General features: G+C 36.8%; 1 protein-coding gene and 1 long non-coding RNA gene across 4 annotated transcripts in view; both read right to left on the bottom strand.

The window, feature by feature from the left end:
- The window catches only part of SUPT3H (SPT3 homolog, SAGA and STAGA complex component), a 426,870-nt gene that overhangs the window by 20,239 nt on the left and 387,780 nt on the right, over positions 1-18,851 (bottom strand). The window lies entirely within an intron of this gene.
- LOC142870976 (uncharacterized) lies at positions 370-11,805 on the bottom strand. Its single transcript, XR_012919319.1, has 2 exons — positions 4,193-11,805; positions 370-3,449 (listed from the first exon to the last, which is right to left on the bottom strand). It is a non-coding gene; the product is annotated as an uncharacterized LOC142870976 (long non-coding RNA).

Here is an 18,851-nt window from a genome sequence, read left to right as displayed (position 1 = left end):
AATTATATGCATTATGCTTGGCTGAGACATGCTCAGCTTCATTAACTATACCGAAAGCCATGCCACAGAACTGTGAACATATATTATAATACAGCACCTACCCCTAAAAAGATTTAGAAGTTACTTAACCTCCTCCACTTCTAAGGCTATTGAAGGACTTCATCCTTAGAAGATTAAGTGGGAACATTTTCTTCTCCCATGCTTTTACTTCCTTTCCCTACCCTCTTCCCAACTCCCCACAAAAGAAACAACATTCATGAACATTAGAAGATAATGAAAATATCTTAAAAATGTATGCTATATTGACTCATTCTTCTAATTTGGAGAACAGATTATATTCATAGAAGAATAGCTCTGGTAAATTCCGTCTTTTTTTTTTTTAACCTTTTAGTGTTTTATTAAACAAAAAATACTGTCAGCACACAAATGGTCTTGTTCTCCCACAAAACAAGTAATTTGCATAGAACAAATGCTACTTCTTATATATTTGTTCTTGTTTTGTGAGCTGACCTTGGGACAAGGGCAAAGGGAAGGTATACTTAAAGTGTTAGCTCACTAGGCAGAAATTTGGTTTCTATACTTTGCCTTTTAGGTTCCATTCCACCGCCTGGTTCAAAACAATTCTAAACTTAGAGTTTTATAAAGATATCTTGAACATTTCCAAGTAATGTCCTATTGGCTACAGAAAGTATTTTACCTAATGACTTCCTTGGTCTTCCAAAGATTAAAGAGAAATAAGTTTTTGTTTTTGGTGATAATAATAAAGGCTAATGTATTGTGTTTACTCTGTGCCAGGCACTGTTCTAAGCACTTAAATTGTATTAACTCATTTAGTACTGAGGACTGAACTTTGACCTTTTTCCTCTTGCCAAAATTCCTTTCTAAGAGGTCTGGTAAGTCATGCCTACAAAGGATAACATCTCACTGAACAGGTTTTTATTAACCCAGTATAATGTGTTTTACTTTCCAAACTGATTCGAGTAGAACATCACGTGACAGATAGAAGACGCCCTTATTTTAGCTCAAGCATCCTAGCTGACCCCTTATCTTAACTCAAGCATTCCTTTCAGTTGGCTCCAGGTCTTTAGACGAAGCTTAACTCTTTCAACCAACTGCCAACTAAAGAATCCTTAAAACCCACCTATAATTTGTAAGCTCTTACTTTGAGATATCTTGCTTTTTCAGGCTGAACCAATGTATACCTTCCATGTATTGATTTATGGTTTTACCTGTAATTCCCGACTCCACGAATGTATAAAACCAAACTGTAACCCAGCTGCCTTGGGCGTACTTTCTCAAGACCTCTTGAGACCATGTTCACAGACCCAGACTGTGTTCTGGGTCACAGTCACGCACATTCGGCTCAGCATAAACTTCGTTAAATTATTTTAACAGAGTTTGAGTTTTTCCATTGAGAGTTCTTATATAATAAACAAGTCTATGAGGTGGGTGCTATCAGTAAGGTTATATAACTTGCCTTGGAGTCATTAATATCCCCAGGAACCTTTAAAATCATCATAGGAAATATGCATTCAAATAATACACATGCATGTGTAGGAAGGGAAACAATGCTTCTTCCTTTTACCCTTTTAGGTTCTGTGGCTGGTCTAAGAATTAAATCAACATAAGACAGATTAATAGGAGAAAAAAATTTAATTTTACACATATGCATGAATGTTTCACAAAAATGAGACTCAAAGAAGTGGCCAAATGACTGAGACTGATATGCCATCCTGAACTGCAGAAAGGAATAGGGGTTTAGAGGCTTCTGGTGAGGGAAGGAGGAGGCAAATTACTGGAAGGTGAGGGGAGAAAATGTGTGGTAAATAAAGGTTGTCTTATTATTCAGTTAGCCTCTTAGGTGATAAATGTTGTCTGGCAGCAGTTCTCTTCCTAGTACAGATACCTTTATGAATGGAAATTTCCTTTATAAATGTAAATTTCTTTTACAAAAGAGAAAATTTATATTTTATTTTAGAAATATGATGGGGAGGTAAAGACTTTTTCCTGCATCAGCTGGAAATTGCCTTTAGCTCAAAATAATCAATATGCCAAAGTAGAATATTTTGAACCCTTTCACATGTAATAAATATATGCTGAGAGCTTACTCTATGCCTAATTTTGGGCTCTGCACTGGAGATAGAAGAATGAACAAGACACAGATATCACTGCCATGGTATTCAATGATTTAAACAACTGAATAGTTATTCCATGCTTGGGGCTTGAAAATGCACATAGAACAAATTATAAAATTTACTCCCACAAGCAGGGGAATAAAAATGAATGCAGGAATTCACTTTTTTGTTTTGATTTTTTTGTTTTGATAACAGGCAAGAGAAAATGGGCTGAAATCAACTTTCCTAAAGCAAAATAAACTATCCCATCATGCCTCTGTGGACTTTTTTTTTCTCCGTTGCTGTCCGTCCCAACTTGTCCTATGTGGACTCTTCCAATAACCCCCCTAACTAGTCTCCCCGCTTCTCTTCTGGCCTGGAGGACACTTTACTCGTAACAGTCAGAGTGATCCTTCACTATCTACTTTGAAAAGAAGCTATCGGTCAATTAGAACAAACAAATACTGAACAGTAGATACTGTGAGTTATTCTGCTCATTTGTGGAACTTGGTTCTAGACAGTTTAGTGGGGACATGTCATTGAATAGCCTCCCTCTGCTGAATTTCCTCCTTTCTCCCATTCAATACTTCCACATGCCAGAATTCTCCTTTCTTTTCTTTATGCCTCTTACAAACCCAGCTCCATTCAGCTTTTGTGCTCAGTGGGCACCAACTTACATTCCAGTCTCTGCTCATGACCACAAATACATTAAAGTAAAAATGTCAGCATTTAAATATATCTAAAATGTGATTTAAAAAATATTATTCCTATGAAAGATAAAGATAAATTTATTTCCATTTAGATAATTCTTTTAAACTAAAGATTTTCTAACAGAATCTGGAAATATGATAGCTGTCTTCAAATACTCGAAGGTCTAGCTTATGAAATAGGATTAGTTCAATTACCTAAGTTCTAAGAAACCACCCCCAGAGATAAAATACAGTATTTTCCTTTTTAAGATAAAACAAAGAAGAAGCATAAGCACGCATCCTTGATGTTTCTACATGTTAGAATGAAATCAACCACTGAGTTCATTCTTCACTCTTCAGTTGTGCAACCTGAAATTCTTGTGTTATCAAAGAACAGTCAGATCCTATTGAGAAACTCATGTTTTCTGATTTCAAAGCTTTTTGCATCACATAGAATTGTATATAAACATGTTACACTTTCTAGAGAGGGTCATATAACACCACACACTTAACACTGACCCCCTCCTCCTGAAGTGCTTTGCTGTGGAGCAGGGAGGTGCTGATGGGCTTGAGTGTCATCTCTTGGGCTGGCCAGTTACTTCTATGGAAGCAGCAGTTTTTCATCTCCTAGGCTTTATGGCCCACACTGTAACAGATAAGGGGGAGCAGTCATCCTGGCTCTAGTGTACTCAGAAAAATGAATGCAAGCTAATGCAAAATAGAATCAGAAGCACAGTTTTCCTTATTTTGCTCTCCTCATGAGATTGTCATCTTTATTCATATTAATAATATTCATATTATTCATAATATTATTCATAATATTCATCTATATTCATATCTTTCCATTACTTCAACTGTGCAGCCACAGGTACTGACTGGAAATGTACTGTATTAGACCCTTGGTCAATTCCAGTTTCTCAAATATTGCAGGGAATCAAGAGTTATATATAAGTAAAGGCTACTGTGACAGAGATAGTGTGTGGATGATTTTGTGAGCACATGTATACAATACAGATACATTAATTTATCTCACACACATACCCATAATATATATGTTCATATTATTTTTTTGTTTTGGTTCAAGGACAGCCTTTAGGTCCCCCTACCCTGATCAGGCACATTTTTGACTACTTTTTAAGAGGCAGTCAAAGATTCATACTACCATTATCCTTGCTTAATAACAAGACTGAACAGCTACATATTGTCTGCCACCATTCCTACTCAAGCTGATTGTCTTTTAATAGTTTCAATGAAAGTTATGCAAGGAAATAATATTCTATAATCTCCATTCTCCAGGGAAGAATATGACAGCTCCCAGAGGAGAATGAGCCTTTGCTGAATCTGCTACTTTTTGAGTAAAACAGGAAGTCTGGTCTTCTTTTATTGTACCTTTTTCATTTTTGAAAATCTGCCCAAATAGTTCCAAGTAGAGTTGAAGCAAAGTTATTAATGTCAAGAAGCCAAGATCTTTCTCTATGGTTTGTTGAATAAGAAAGGAAGAAAACTGTACTCAGTTGTCCTTTGTTTCTCCTGCTAGAGCCAAAGAAGTAGAAAGAAGAGAGAATGAATAAGGGAAAGGGATGATGTTTATTTTTTAACAAAATCACAATGTTCTGCACTTAGCTCCGGCAGTCAAAAGTAGCCATTGCATCTTTAAGACAGATAGTCTCCTCCCTCAGAGACGACACACTAATTACTGTGCTTCTGCCAGAGGGAACTCACACATGCAAACCATTATGTAAAATATAATTTCTTTTTCTTTAAGAATACTCAAGATCATTAGACATGGTTTCTTCAATGCTAGAAAATCAGGCCAAAAATGAAAGTAAACAGTTTCAAGCAACATAATTCTCTCGTGCATTTATGGAAATACAGTAAAAGTGCCCTAAAATGTGGTTTGACATTTTATGCTGTACTGTTTTTCTATTTTCCCAATTCTCTAACATTTGCCCTCTTGTCCTATATCATTTCAGTTTCACTATACTTCAAATACTCACATAGCAATAGCCACAGCTATTACCAAATAGTTGGGCTTTGAGAGAGCTAATGAACAACAGGAAGCAGCCCAGAAGCTTGTTGTAAATTAAACAAACTCCTTATAAATTAAACATGGTAACATATGAACACAAATGTAGGGCATGACAACATGACATAACTTTTAAAAACAGCAATTAAATGTACAGCATTGCTTTCCCTAATGATGTGCTATGCTAATTTAAGGCTAAGGTGATGATTCCATTGATTTAACAGTTTAACATGGAACTCATAAATGAGAATAAAATATGTAATAAAGAAATCATGGAGACTTTAGCATTCATGAGTATAGAATTAGGTATGTTATAATATGGTAGAAAGATATACATTTCAATTCAATCAATTTTCTATATCATAAACTAACCCAAAATATTTAGGCTGAACAGTAAGTAGTCTTTTTAGACTCAAAGAAATACATTTCTTTATTAAAAATTCAGATTATCAATAGGCTATTAACTGGTAAATTTTCTTTTTCATTTTTATTGTCTATTTTTGCTTCTTCCACTGTTTACCTTTTTAATCTTTTTATGCAGATGTTCTGAAAATACAAAAGAAATGTAAGGTATCACTTACAATACCCTTATATAATATAAAGCACCACAATGGACACACAAGTTTTTTCTTAGTAAGAGGACAAAAGCAGAAGAAAAACACATCCTCCCAGCTCATATGGAGCTTCTTTCTTTGTGAAAGAAAGGGATGTTCTACTTGGGAGAGCAGCCTCACTGGATAGGATCTGACTGCTACAAGCTTTTGCATTCACTGGTTTACTCTGCTCTAGGGGAAAAAGTCTGTATTAATTGGGTTCATTTTAACCTCCATGTTTAGCTCAATGTTAACTGGCTTTGTTTTAGAAAAAAGCACTCTTTGATTATTCAGATAAATAGATAATCTAGCTCTTCTATAATCATTTTACTATTGCTGTCATTATGCAGCATTATTAACAGGTTTTCTTTAAAAGCTCTTTTTCATTCCAGAGGCCAGTTTTTATTTTCAAGTCTATTTTCCTACCTAGGACTACATAAAAATATCTTTAGAGAATAGCCACTTCTGTATAGGACAAATACATGACAGTTGGTATCCTTTGGTAAGCAAGATATCTAAATAGGCAATTGGCAGTAACCTCTTGATCATATTGGTAGAAACCATATACATTTTTGCCTTGGTGGCAACAGATTAAACCTGATGTTACTGAGGTAACAAGTACAAAGCAGGAAAGAAGTAGTGACTTCATTCATTGTTCCCTGCTCCTGTCACATTTAACTTCTTGGTCTCAGAACATATAATGCTCTCTCTCCCTCAGGCCTGTATACTTTATTCTGGTGCTGATGAGTCTGCTTTGCCTGGATTTTTTTTTTTTTTTTTTTTTGCTTGGCTAACTAGTCCTTCAAGTTTCAGCTTAGATGACACTTCCTCCAGGAAACCTTCCCTGATCATTAAGACAAAGTTAGGCCTCACCTAAGCACACCAAGTCTATAGCACCTGTTAACCCTACAGTAGCACTTACTATACTATATTGCAGTTGCCCATGCACATGCCTGTCAGCTCCTTGAGAGTAGGGAATATGGCCTGTTCAGAAAACTGGCTCTGGCACCAGACAGCTGGCCATGTAGTCAGATGCCAATACATATTCATTGAACAAACAAATTTGTAACATGCTGATAATGACATAATGCTAATAATGGCTAAATTTACTAAGTGCTTGTTATACACCAAGCATTATTCTAAGCCCTTTATATTTAATCTTCATAACCCTACAAGGCAGGTACCATTACCACCCCTATTTTATAGATGAAGAAGCTGAGACACAGAATCTTCTGTATCTTTTTTAGTTGCTCTGTTGTGGCAGTGGCTTGTCAACTTAGATGAATTTAGTTTACTACGAACAAAGGTGAATTGAAGAGTAACTGCCAGTTGGTACAGATTAAAAAATCATTAGGTTGAATCACCTAAAACTACTGACATTCAGTTGGTTTTGCCTCAAATATATGACAATTTCATATGGTTCAACCTCACATACCAAGCTTAGCTATAACTTGGTTTCGACCCCTCTACTCTATCTGTATATCTACCCACAACTGGAAAACATAGTACACTCCTACATATTGTCATGCTAGAGAGTGACAGGCATTGCCTTATATCTATGGCTGTCTGAGACCTAACAATATGTTTGCCATATATAACCCTTCTCAGAACAATGATATTGGTTATAATACATTCTGCTTGGGTAGACCAAGTCAAAAAAGGTAAAATCAGTAATAACATGTTTTTCCATAGTTTTAACTCATAGAGGATGACATAAAGCCAAAGGTAAAAGAGAAAAAAGAATTTGGAGTTGAAAACAATTTAAATTTGCCAATTCCCAGCACTTCTGGAATATTGCCAAGGTTAATTTGCACTGGGCCTTTCAGAGTCTGCATTACTCTAACCTGATGTAGCCTAAAAAACAGACTTGATATAAAGAGGTAAAAAGAGTCCACCTAACTCAACACAACTGACAGTCTGTTCTCAAGTTGCCTAGCCTTGAACAAGAATGTCTTATTTGTTTCACTCCAGAAGAGGGTGATACTGTGTCTCTTAGTGAAAGGTATTTGTGATGAAAATAACTTATAGACTAATTCAAAGCCATGTAAGGCAAATGCTCACAGAAGGAAATAGAACTTGTTTTTAAGGTGGAAACATTTTTAGAGTATGCTGAAGATTTTTATTTCAAAATCTCCAAATTCAACAATTCTCCAGCCTCTGTAAACTTTCAGATGGAAAGCTCCAATATTTAGAGTAAATAATGTCTAAGCTTCCCCTTCATAGCAAGTTTTCTTTTTCTCCCCTGTCATAAGAGTGTTATATCCTGGCAAGTGAAATACAGAACCCCTTTGTAGTAAAGCTATCATACTATACCACTCAGAATGTGTTGCTAATGAGGTTATTGCTTAATAGAACCACAGAAGGACATTGAAAAAAGAAAATACCCTGACAAATGTGTTGACCAAAGGATGCCAACAACTCTCCTAGGGTCCTGTCCGAAATTCAAGGATTTAAAAAAGTAAAAATGAACATTAGTGTATGTGAAAAATCATGACATTGAAACATAAGTCCATTTATCTTTTAACTATTTTGCTAGTTCTCTTCCAAAATCTTGCTGGTTGTTAAAACACTGCTGTGTAAATATAAATGTTCTGCTTTATAACTTCACTCATTTCTTGTCCTTACAATATAATAATGTCACTGTTTGTTATATCACACTTATTCTTAAAGTAATAGGGCTTGATCTGAAGGACTTTAAATAGCACCCTGAGGAAGGGCTTCTGCGGGAAAATGAGCCTGGGGAATCAAATACAGAACGGGGAGTTCAGAAAAGGACTATGAAGGACTTCTATAATTCTAAGAGTCCTAAAAGAGTTTATATACCATGACGCCCACTGAGATAAGCAGAGCTCTTAGTAAGCATTCTTCATAAACATCTGCTAAGTGGGTCGTCTCAAGGCTGTCTACTGATAAGGTCATGGGGAATTTATTACTAGAATTTCAGTGAAGCCATTGAAATTCCTACATTGGGAATACAGATGCAAATAACTTAACACATTTCATTAACATGTATCCTTTGCCCTAATGAATAAATGTCCACTTCTGCATCTCTTCACAATCAACTGCTTTATGCACTCAACTATCTTGAGTCATTAGGATGACCTAAATGAGAGCACATAGGAGTCTATAATGTCACCACTCTCACAGATAAAACACAACATACACTGTAATTAGAATCACAGACTGTAGGGGCTGGAATGAGCCTTAGAAGTAATTTAGTTCAACCTTCTCATTGTACAGCTGAGCTTGAGTGACTTTTCCAAATGTAATTCAGCCAGTTAATGGCTGGACTGGGAGTAGAATGAGGTCTCCTGACTCCATTTCTGCTGCTTTTGCCATTACAACAGGATTCAGTCATGACATACTACTTAAACAAGGTCAATAAACCCAGGCACTATCAAGACTTAATGGGAAGGGATTCCATTAACAAGAGGCATTAACAGAAAACTCCCTGTGACTAATTCCTAAAAAAATCAAGTTGAGGGCTAACTTGGTACTCTATCCACTAGCATAAAGAGGCAAAGGGAATTCTAAGAACGAGGATCCAGTTCTAAAAGAAACTAATACATGAAAAAAAAAAAGTGCCTACAATAAGATTTATAGGTATATACTCAATGTAGAAAATTCTATGTGGGCAATAGTTTATTTCTTTATCTCATCTATTGTACCTACATAATCAGAGTAAAGAATTTCTGTAATAAATAGTAATTTTTTTTTTTGCCAATGATAATAGTACATTTAAAAAAAAGCACTAGATTGGAATCAAGAGACCTGGTTCTATTCTGGGCTCTGCTACTAATTCATTGAGATACTCTAACTTTCTGATTCACAGTTTTCTAATCTATAAACCAGAAGGGTTGATTTTTAAAAGTTTGCTGAGAAAAGCCCTGCAAGTTCCCTAAAGTTGTCCTAGGAGGAGTTTTGTCAACTCCTAGGAGAAGCATGAGGGGAGGCCAAGCTTGCAAATTCTGAGTTTTCCACCCCAACCTCAACTGGGCAGATCTGCTTTGATCTGAGTTTGATATTAAGCTCATATGTAAGATTCTTGTTTGAAGAACAAATTATGTGGCTAAAGTTTCAAAACCACTGAAAAGTTGAAAGTACTATAATATTCCTTCTAACTCTGATGTTCACTACTCAGCTTAAGAGCCGTGCACGGACATTGCATCAAGGATTAGGCCAACGCTCCTAAAGACAGCGTTCTCCATGCCTTGGCCCCCACTTCTCCAGGCATTCCTCACCATGTACTTTATGATTTAATAATTTCAAAATATTGGAAATGCAGGGCTATACACCTCCTTGGAACTACTTTTGCTCACATTCCCTCTGCATTTCCCTCCCTCTCTGCTTGGCTAAATCTTCTTATTCTTCAAAATTCAGCTCAGGCAATCCTTACTCTGCAAAGCCTTCTCTGAACCCCAGAATCGGGTGAAGTACTCTTGACTTGCTCTTATTACAGCCTGTGAAGGATTATCACAGTAATTACACATTATAAAGAAATAATATAATTTGCATTGTCTCTTTCATCTGGGCTATAATTGTCGTAGGAGCAAGGCCTTTCTATTTTATATTTGTTAAAATATTTATATCTAAAAGTTCAATAAAGACTTATTGAAGGAAGACATTAAAACATTAGAAAATACCTTGAACTTGACCAAAATTCTGAAATTTCAAAAATTCTGAAAAAGCCCCTGATGATACACAGCTCAGCTCTTTGAAAGCTTATTATCTTATGTGAACACTTTAATTCTGAGCTAAATTAAGAAATGAGTCTCAACAAGATTTGACTATATATGATATCTGGGTTATTATGAAGCAAAAGGAGGGTTTAGCCAAAGACTACAAGGCTCCAACTAAAAACTGTAATAAAAAGTCCCCTCAAAGAAGAAACTGACAAATTATTAATTAAAAACAAACCAAAATAACATAGTTAACCAAAGGAATAGTCCATGTATATTTGTAGAATATATATATGTATCTATACATATTCACCCAATCATTCACTGATTATTTACCAACTCTTCTGCGTGGTGGGAATGCAGCTGTGAGCAAAACCGGCAAAGTTCATGCCCTCACACAAAATATGACAGTGGGAGAAATATTCAAGAAACAAACACACAGTATGGTGGGGGGTGGGGAGGAACAAGTGGTTTAGGGAAAAAGATATGTTAGAAAAGGCAATAGGGAATCCTGGAGAGGGGGTGGAGTTGCTATTTTATGTAAGGGGTCAGGAAGTCCTATCTCTGTAGGCAACATCTAATCAGAGAGACCTACAGTATTCCTAAATGAGGGATGGGGGATGGACACATTTGAAGCTCTGACTCGAGGGGGGTGGGGGGAGCAAAGGTGATATACATAACCGTAACATTTGTACTCCCATAATATGCTGAAAAAAAATTGAAATCAATAAAAGATGTCATGATAAAAAAAATAAAAAAATAAAATAAATGAGGGATTAAGCCTTAAAGATACAGTGTATGACAAAAGAGCAATCTAGGTGGAGAGAACTGCAAGTGGAAAAACCCTGAGGTAGAAGCCTAAGTGGAGTATTTGAGGCGCAGGACAGAGGCCAGTGTGGCACAGCAGAGTAAGTAAGAGGGTGGGTGGGGACAAATGAGTTAAGAGAGGCTGTCAGGGCAAGATCATGTAAGGCCCTAGAGGTAGAGAACTGGGGTACATCATACATATCAAGTAGAATGTTCTATGGTCTTCTAAGGAGCTCTGCTGTAAAAGGGCAGTACCAGTAATAGTCACCTGAACTGTCAAGGAGAGGACTCAGGATGGGGGAGACCTAAGTCTGCTAATATACAGAGAGAAGGAAGAGAGCAGAGTGGGGAGCTTGCAGTGAGGGAGGGGAGTTCAGGAGCCCTGCTTAAAAAAGAAATGAGTACCTCTTCCTCAGAAACAGGTCTAAGAGAGAAAAATGGAATTTAAACAGAACTTTTGAATTGAAGAAGAAAATAATTTAGAAAGCCTACATTGGCCTTGGATTTTTTTTTTTTTTAAGCAAAGCAAATTGCTTGCCCTAGAGTCATACGGACAAAATTGGGGGCTTGGGAAGAGTGAACAACTTTTGTATGGCTCTTATTGGGATGCTAATAAACAAACCTCCCAAATTTCCTTACCTCCCCATTCCCTCACTTAAACGGGAGATGGCACAAAAAGTTTGCACGAATCATGTTTTATTGTTTAATTGGGAAAGAAGAAGAAGAAAAGATTAAAAATGACAAAGGGAAGCTGGGTACCATAGCATGCGCCTGTAGTCCCAGCTACTCAGAAGGCTAAAGTGGGAGGATGGCTGGAGCTCAGTAGTTGGAGGCCAGACTAGGCAACACAGCAAGATTCTGATTCTTTTTTTTTTTTTGAGACAGAGTCTCACTTTGTTGCCCAGGCTAGAGTGAGTGCCGTGGCATCAGCCTAGCTCACAGCAACCTCAAACTCTTGGGCTCAAGAGATCCTTCTACCTCAGCCTCCTGAGTAGCTAGGACTACAGGCATGCGCTACCATGCCCGGCTAATTTTATATATATATATATCTTAGTTGGCCAATTAATTTCTTTCTATTTATAGTAGAGATGGGGTCTTACTCTTGCTCAAGCTGGTTTCGAACTCCTGACCTCGAGCAATCTGCCCGTCTCGGCCTCTCAGAGTGCTAGGATTACAGGCATGAGCCACCGCGCTCGGCCCTGATTCTTAAAAAAAACAAAAAATGATGAAAATAGAGGCTCTAGTATGTGTCAAATGAGGTTTGGTCTTTTTTTGCACAGCTGATGTGACGACAACTTTTCTGGTCCAGGGGTAGCACTCTAAGACCTGGAACTGTTTGCATTTACTTATGTCCCTAGGGAAAGCTGTGACTACCCATATTTATTATTCCCCACAGCCTTCAATGGGCACCTGAGTGGAAGTTCCAAATTATTCTTCAGCGGGTAAAACACTAGCTTGTAATATACGGCAAGTCTAAAGAAGTGACTGTAACCAGTAGAAGCACAAATTATTACCAAGGGTTGTTCTTAAGTCAGAGGAACAGCACATTTAGCTAAGACATACTCCACAGTTATAAAGAATATCCAAACCCTGGTTACTCTCAGATATTGTGAAAAGGGAAGTGAAAGAAAGCATCATTGTCCTTTAATTGCACATATTAAAATGGTAACAATTAGAAAAGTATTCTATTTCTCAAATGAGTGGATTAAAAACAGCACTGTGATTACTGAAATTTGGGCCATGAATAATTAAATCTTCAAAGAACTTTTTAGATAGTTGCTTATAAAGGAAAACACAACTTTTATTTTGAATAAAATTCATGTCACAATAAAGGGTTATCAAATACTCTTTAATTCAGATGCTTTTAAATTGCATATCTTCTGTTATTCTGTTGGTATAATTCATGAACATCTAAGGAAGATTCGACTGGTCAGAATTCTAACCTCCTTTGCTATCTCTTTGTAGCAAGCTTTTGCTTTTTGTTAAGTGTAATGAGCAACCCCACCCCCAATACTGATTTACAATCACAGCCTGCATAACAGTCGCATATAATCATATTACAATCACAGTCCATAACAAACAGCCATGACGCACAGTAGAATCTCATTGGTTCACACCCCTGCAAAAACCACAACCCCTCAACTTTCAATAAAGCAAAGGCCTCTTTACCTAAGTGCACATTAGCTGCTGGCTTAGGCAGGCCTCATGACATGGCTACCTCCCCAGCAGGCAGGCGCACCACAGCAAGGCACTCATTAAACTATTGAGTTTCATTCCAGTAACCGTTCAAATACATTCTTCATTGTACCATAAAGTATGTTTGTTTGCTGCTGGAACTTTGATTTTCCTCCTCCCTCTCTCTTTCCACACCCTTCCCCCCATCCCCACCTTCCAACCCCTATTTTGGTATTTTTTCCCATGCTAACACACTCACAAAAATTCAGTAATTCTCAATGGGTCTCTTGGTCATTAGTGCAAATTAGTGAGGTTTTACTGAATATGGTCAGATTTGATTTGCCAAGTTCTTTTCCCGTTAAGGTTTTAAACCCATGTGTATTTCAAGGGAAATCTAATTTGTAGGTTTCGGATTCATTTACACTCAACTCACAAACGTGGTTCTGTGAGTGCCTCCATAGCTAGTGCACAAGAAGCCACAGGAGCTGGTTTCCCTTCCTTTTAACAAGTTCTTGTTAGAATGTTTGCTTTGAAGTAGGTATTTGGACCATGCTGGAAGCAAACAGAACTAAACCCCAGGAAAATGTAAAGTAAGATTTAAAAACCAAGTTCAAAACAGTTTTTCTTGCCCCAATAATTATACTTTTTAAAGAAAAATCTCTAAGGTTGGAACCATCCATTTTAGCCTTTTAAGGATGATGTCATTATCCACCTGCCTGGATGAAGCTGCTTCTCATAATGCTTCTGTCTAGCAGGGTGACAAGGCAATCGACTGTGAATAGATGGCTTTCTCCCCTTAGACCCTGTCCTGTTCAGTTCATCATGCTGTGGGCTCTGCTCAGCTGCTGGGCCACCCATGTGGCTCCACCATTCCCTCTAGGACTCTATTGCTGGATTCCTCAAGGTGCTATTTCTGCCCATGGGTGTTCCCATACCTGTCAACTCCTGCCCATCTCTCCCTCTTTGGAGCTCCTTAGCTCTGCCTGTGTTCTTAGACTTCATCACAGCAACCACTTCCCAATGTTTGCCCCACTCTCCTGATAGGATAGATTCCTTGTCACCTCATCTTGGATTCTCAATCCAATATCTTTTTGGCTGAAGTCACAACTGCAGACTCATTGCTTCAGTCCTTAAACCCTGTATTTTTGCTTCCAGGCTAGGCTTCTATGCTGACAATTTCCTCAGTTTCTATACCATCTCAGAGGGTGGACCCATTGCTGATCCTGGCTCCTCTTTGTCATTCTAGATTGTTCTGAAGAAAAGTGTCAAATCTCACTGATGTTTCTATTTCCCATTTCCACAGTGTGTGACCAGTAGCAGTAGAATCTGAGTGCTGATGAAACTTTGTGCTAGCATGGATGTCATGAGCTGTGCAGAATATCTCTAGCAGTGCCAGCTCTGTGTCCAAACATCAAGAGTAGGCAATTCTCAGCATGGAGAATAGGTAGGTTTGTCTCTTTTTTTCCCTTCTAGAGTACCTCCCTGGAAAGACAAATATTAATAGCATTCACGCCCCAAGGGCTATGGCAAAAGCAAAAAAACCCTTCTTTCCCAGCTGTCTTCGGCACAAACAACTCCTTCCAGTGCCCAGGAGTTCACTTCAAGGGAATTTGGAGAAAAATGGCCATGCACGCTGCTACATGCTGGGTGACTCACTGAGGCAGTGGTGAATTCTGAGCAGTGAACCAAGAGCTGAGACATAAACCACTTGGAGTCACTAAGACCCAGTGGATTCAGACAAACTTTACATTGCAACTCCTCTGAGAGATTTATAACTAATTTAGGGACTAGCAGAACAGAGATACTGGCAAATACTCCTAATATGCTCAGATGATTTCAATGTATCTGTCTACCTACTTAAATGCAAATAAATATAAATGAATTCTATCTTCCTAAATGCAAAGAAACAGAAACAAATTATGCATATTCATGAATGAGAACGCCCTTTTCTAACCTGCCCGAAACCCTTGCTCTAAGACTTTTGGAGAGCCCGGTGCCACACTCCTCTGGAAGATATATCATAATCTCATAACTGCTAGTTAGTAAATACCTAAAAAGTACTTTCTGACTGCTAGGGATAAACTTTCTTTCATTTTCACTCATTCACTCATCAATCTTTAATGAGGTGTCAACCTTGTGTCAGGACAACATGAGGTTTTCTCCATTGGATGAGAATGGATTTCTAGGGAGAATTAGTGGAAATGAGAAGCAACATCTCATCTCCATTTCCCTGCTCCCAAATTTACATGACAAAGGTAGAAAGCAAATTATACAAGCAAGTATGTATGAAGTATCCAAATACCTAGAACCAGTCTTTTTCCAGTCACTTGTCAATTTTCTTTTTTAAGAAATTTCAACATTTCTCTTCATTAGTCCACTTCTCAACTCTGTCCTTTTTAGTGATTTGACTTCAATCTGGCAAATAATAATGCTTTTAACAACTAGCTTAAGTTGAAAATATCTTCTATTGATGGAACAGTGTCCCTTTCCTCACAATATAGCTCTTGCAATAGAACATTATAAGATTTAAATGGTAATCAAAAGAGTTTCATCAGAATAGTATACTTAAGATTTGTGTATTTCACTGCATGAAAATTTTCTTAAAAGAAAAAATATAGAAATTTAGTTAATAACATGCATGCTTACATACTAATGTCTGCATCAGTGTAAATACATTTAAAAAGATGGGGAAATATATATCTCAATAAAGCTGGAAAAGAATGTAAAAAATTTGATAAATTTTTTGGTCTATTTCTATAGATTAAAAAAAATTGGATCGTATCCTATGTAAAATAACATAGCTTTCTTTACTCATGATAATATGCTGAATATTTCCCCATGCCATTAAACATACTAAAAATGTTATTTTAATGACTACATAATATTCCAGTGCAGAGTTGTATCATGAATTATTCACCTGTTTCTTTATGGGTAAGTAGATTTCCAAATTTTCACAAATATTAAGTGTACTGCAGTGAACACCTTTACATGTTGTTCACTCCCACTTACTTCTTAAGGATGGTTGAAGGGTATGAACGATTACATGAGTTTACCTGTCTAAATCTGTATTTATATATTTTCTAATTGGCCCTGAGATTGCATTTCTTATGCAAACTTCTGCAGCATCACACATCATGTTTGTCAGTTTGATGCAGACAACAGTTTATCATTGTTTTTACAGAATTTCATTATCAGTGAAGTCTGACATTCATACTCATGTGAACTGTCTATTTTTGTTCTTTGCTGGTTTTGTACTGGGCTATTGGTGTTTTTTCTTATTGATTTACAAAGGTTCTTTGAATAAGCTTGATATAATTTCTACCTTGGAACTTGATCTTATTTGTAAATCCATGCAATATGTTTAAAGAGAACTGAATATAAAATTTATGACAGGCTATTTTCTTTTTACTAGGTCAGGCATTAAAGCTGTTATGACACCCAACTAAAAAAATTCTTGCAGCACTAAGTGTTAGCTAATCTGGGCAGAACATTGACCCCCGGCTGCTCTTTTCCAGGTATTTTGCTTTAAAGTCTATATGTACTTCTAAATACATTCTAAACACTTCACGTGCTGTTGTAAACAATTGGATGTGATTCTCAACAATGATAAGTAATACTACAGTAGTGTTGCAACAAGGTTTTATTTGAAATTGTTTTATAAAAAGTGGTGCATCACTTATTTTGACATTGTTTTGAAGCAAAGTTGATTTAAAAGCATTTGTGGCCAGATTAAATTCATCCAATGTGATACTCATGATAAGATATATGTATTTTTACCTTTTAGTGGAATCTAAACTCTTTTCAAAATAAGGTGCCATTTGTTAGCACGATTTCCATTTCCTATCATAAACTGTAAGATAGGTTTTCCTTGTTGACATTTTATTTGGGCTTATGCTCATCCAGAATACTGAGGACTTTTTTTTTTTTAAACTAATGAGAGTTTTGATAGATAGAACATCATGCTGAAGACACGGTGTATGTGTATGACTCCCTTGGTTAAAAATGTTTTAGTCCATTGGTGAGACTAGAGAAACTGGAACACTTGTGCATTGCTGGTAGGAATGTAAAATGGTACACCTGCTGTGGAAAATAATTTGGTGGTTCTTCAAAAAGTTAAACATAAAATGACCATATGATCCAGCAATTCTACTTCTACATATATAACCAAAAGAATTGAAAACAGGAACTCAAATAGATACTTGTGTGCCAAAATTCATAGCAGCATTATTCACAACAGCTAAAAGATGGAAACAACCCAAATGTCAATCAACAGTCAAATGGATACACAAAATGTGGTATATACAAACAACAGATTATTCAACCTTAAAAGGGAATAAAATTTTGATACTAATACATGTTACAACATGGATAAACCTTGACAATATTATGCTAAGTGATATAAGCCAGACACAAAAGGCCACATATTGTATAATTCCATTTATATGACATAGCTAGAATAGACAAATTCATGGAGACAGAGAGTCCAATAGAGGTTAACTGCCATGTATTCCCCAAAATAAGACCTACCCATAAAATAAGCCCTAGCAGGATTTCTAAGCATTTGCACAATATAAGCCCCACCCCGAAAGTAAGACCTAGTGATGGGCGTGGCTATGCAGCGTATCTGCACAACCCATGCATTTCGTTGTGGAGCGGTAAAGAAGAGGAGCAGCCCTTCTCATTTGCCCCATGAGAGCTCTATTGCTCGACATGAGAGATTGGGGCCAATGGTTCTAAAGAAAATAGAGTCCAAGAAATTCAGGATGGAATTCGGGGTTTGGAGAGTTACGATGATGTTCCAGAAGAAGATGACTTAACTATATTTTAATAAATGTAGACTGTTGTACTGTACTTAAAAAAAATAACACATCCCCTGAAAATAAGCCCTAGGGTGTCTTCTTGAGGAAAAACAAATATAAGATCCTGTCTTATTTTTGGAGAAACACAGTAGTAACTGGGATGAGGGGGGAATGGGTAGCTATTACTTAATGGATACAGGCATTCTGTTTGAGATAAAGAAAATGTTATGAAAATGGACAGTAGTGATGGTTATACAACATTGTGAATGTACTTAATGCCACTGAATTGTATATGTAAAAATGGTTACACTGGTAAATTTTATGTTATGTATATTTTACCACAATAAAAGAAAATATTCAGTCCAGGAAAAAAAAAAGGTTGATGGAGGATGGACAGACTTATGGCAAAACAAGTAAAATGTTAACTGTGGATATAGGTGGTGGTATATGAGTGTTCACTATAAACTTATATCAACTTCCTATGTTATAAAGTGTCCATAATAAAATATTGGGAATATTCACTTCTATTTGTTTTATACATTTGTTGATACTATGTTTATTATTTATCTGATTGATTTTGGAAGGCCATGAAAATTTTTTTTTTCTTCTTAACCTAAAAAGGAGAATAGTGACTACAAGCCATCTGGAATGAAGAGTATGTCTGGAGTGAAATGAAATATCTAGAGGTTCTGCTATGGACTGAATTATATCCTTCCAAAATTTATATATTGAAACCCTGACCCCCAATGTGACTGTATTTGAAGATAGAGCTCTAAGGAGATAGTTAATGTTAAATGAGGACAAAGACTAGGGTCCTACTTTGATAGGATTGGTGGCCTTATAAGAAGAGGAAGAGAGAGCTCTTTCTCTCTCCACACACATGCACCGAGGAAAGGCCACTGAGGAGACAGTGAGAAGGTGGGCCATCTACAAGCCAGAAAGAGGGCTGTCACAAGGAAATGAATCAGC

Source organism: Microcebus murinus, chromosome 5, assembly GCF_040939455.1.
Source record: "Microcebus murinus isolate Inina chromosome 5, M.murinus_Inina_mat1.0, whole genome shotgun sequence".
NCBI classification, from domain to species: Eukaryota; Metazoa; Chordata; class Mammalia; order Primates; family Cheirogaleidae; genus Microcebus; species Microcebus murinus.
The sequence above is the reverse complement of the archived record's forward strand: the minus strand, read 5'-3'. Positions and strand labels throughout refer to the sequence as shown.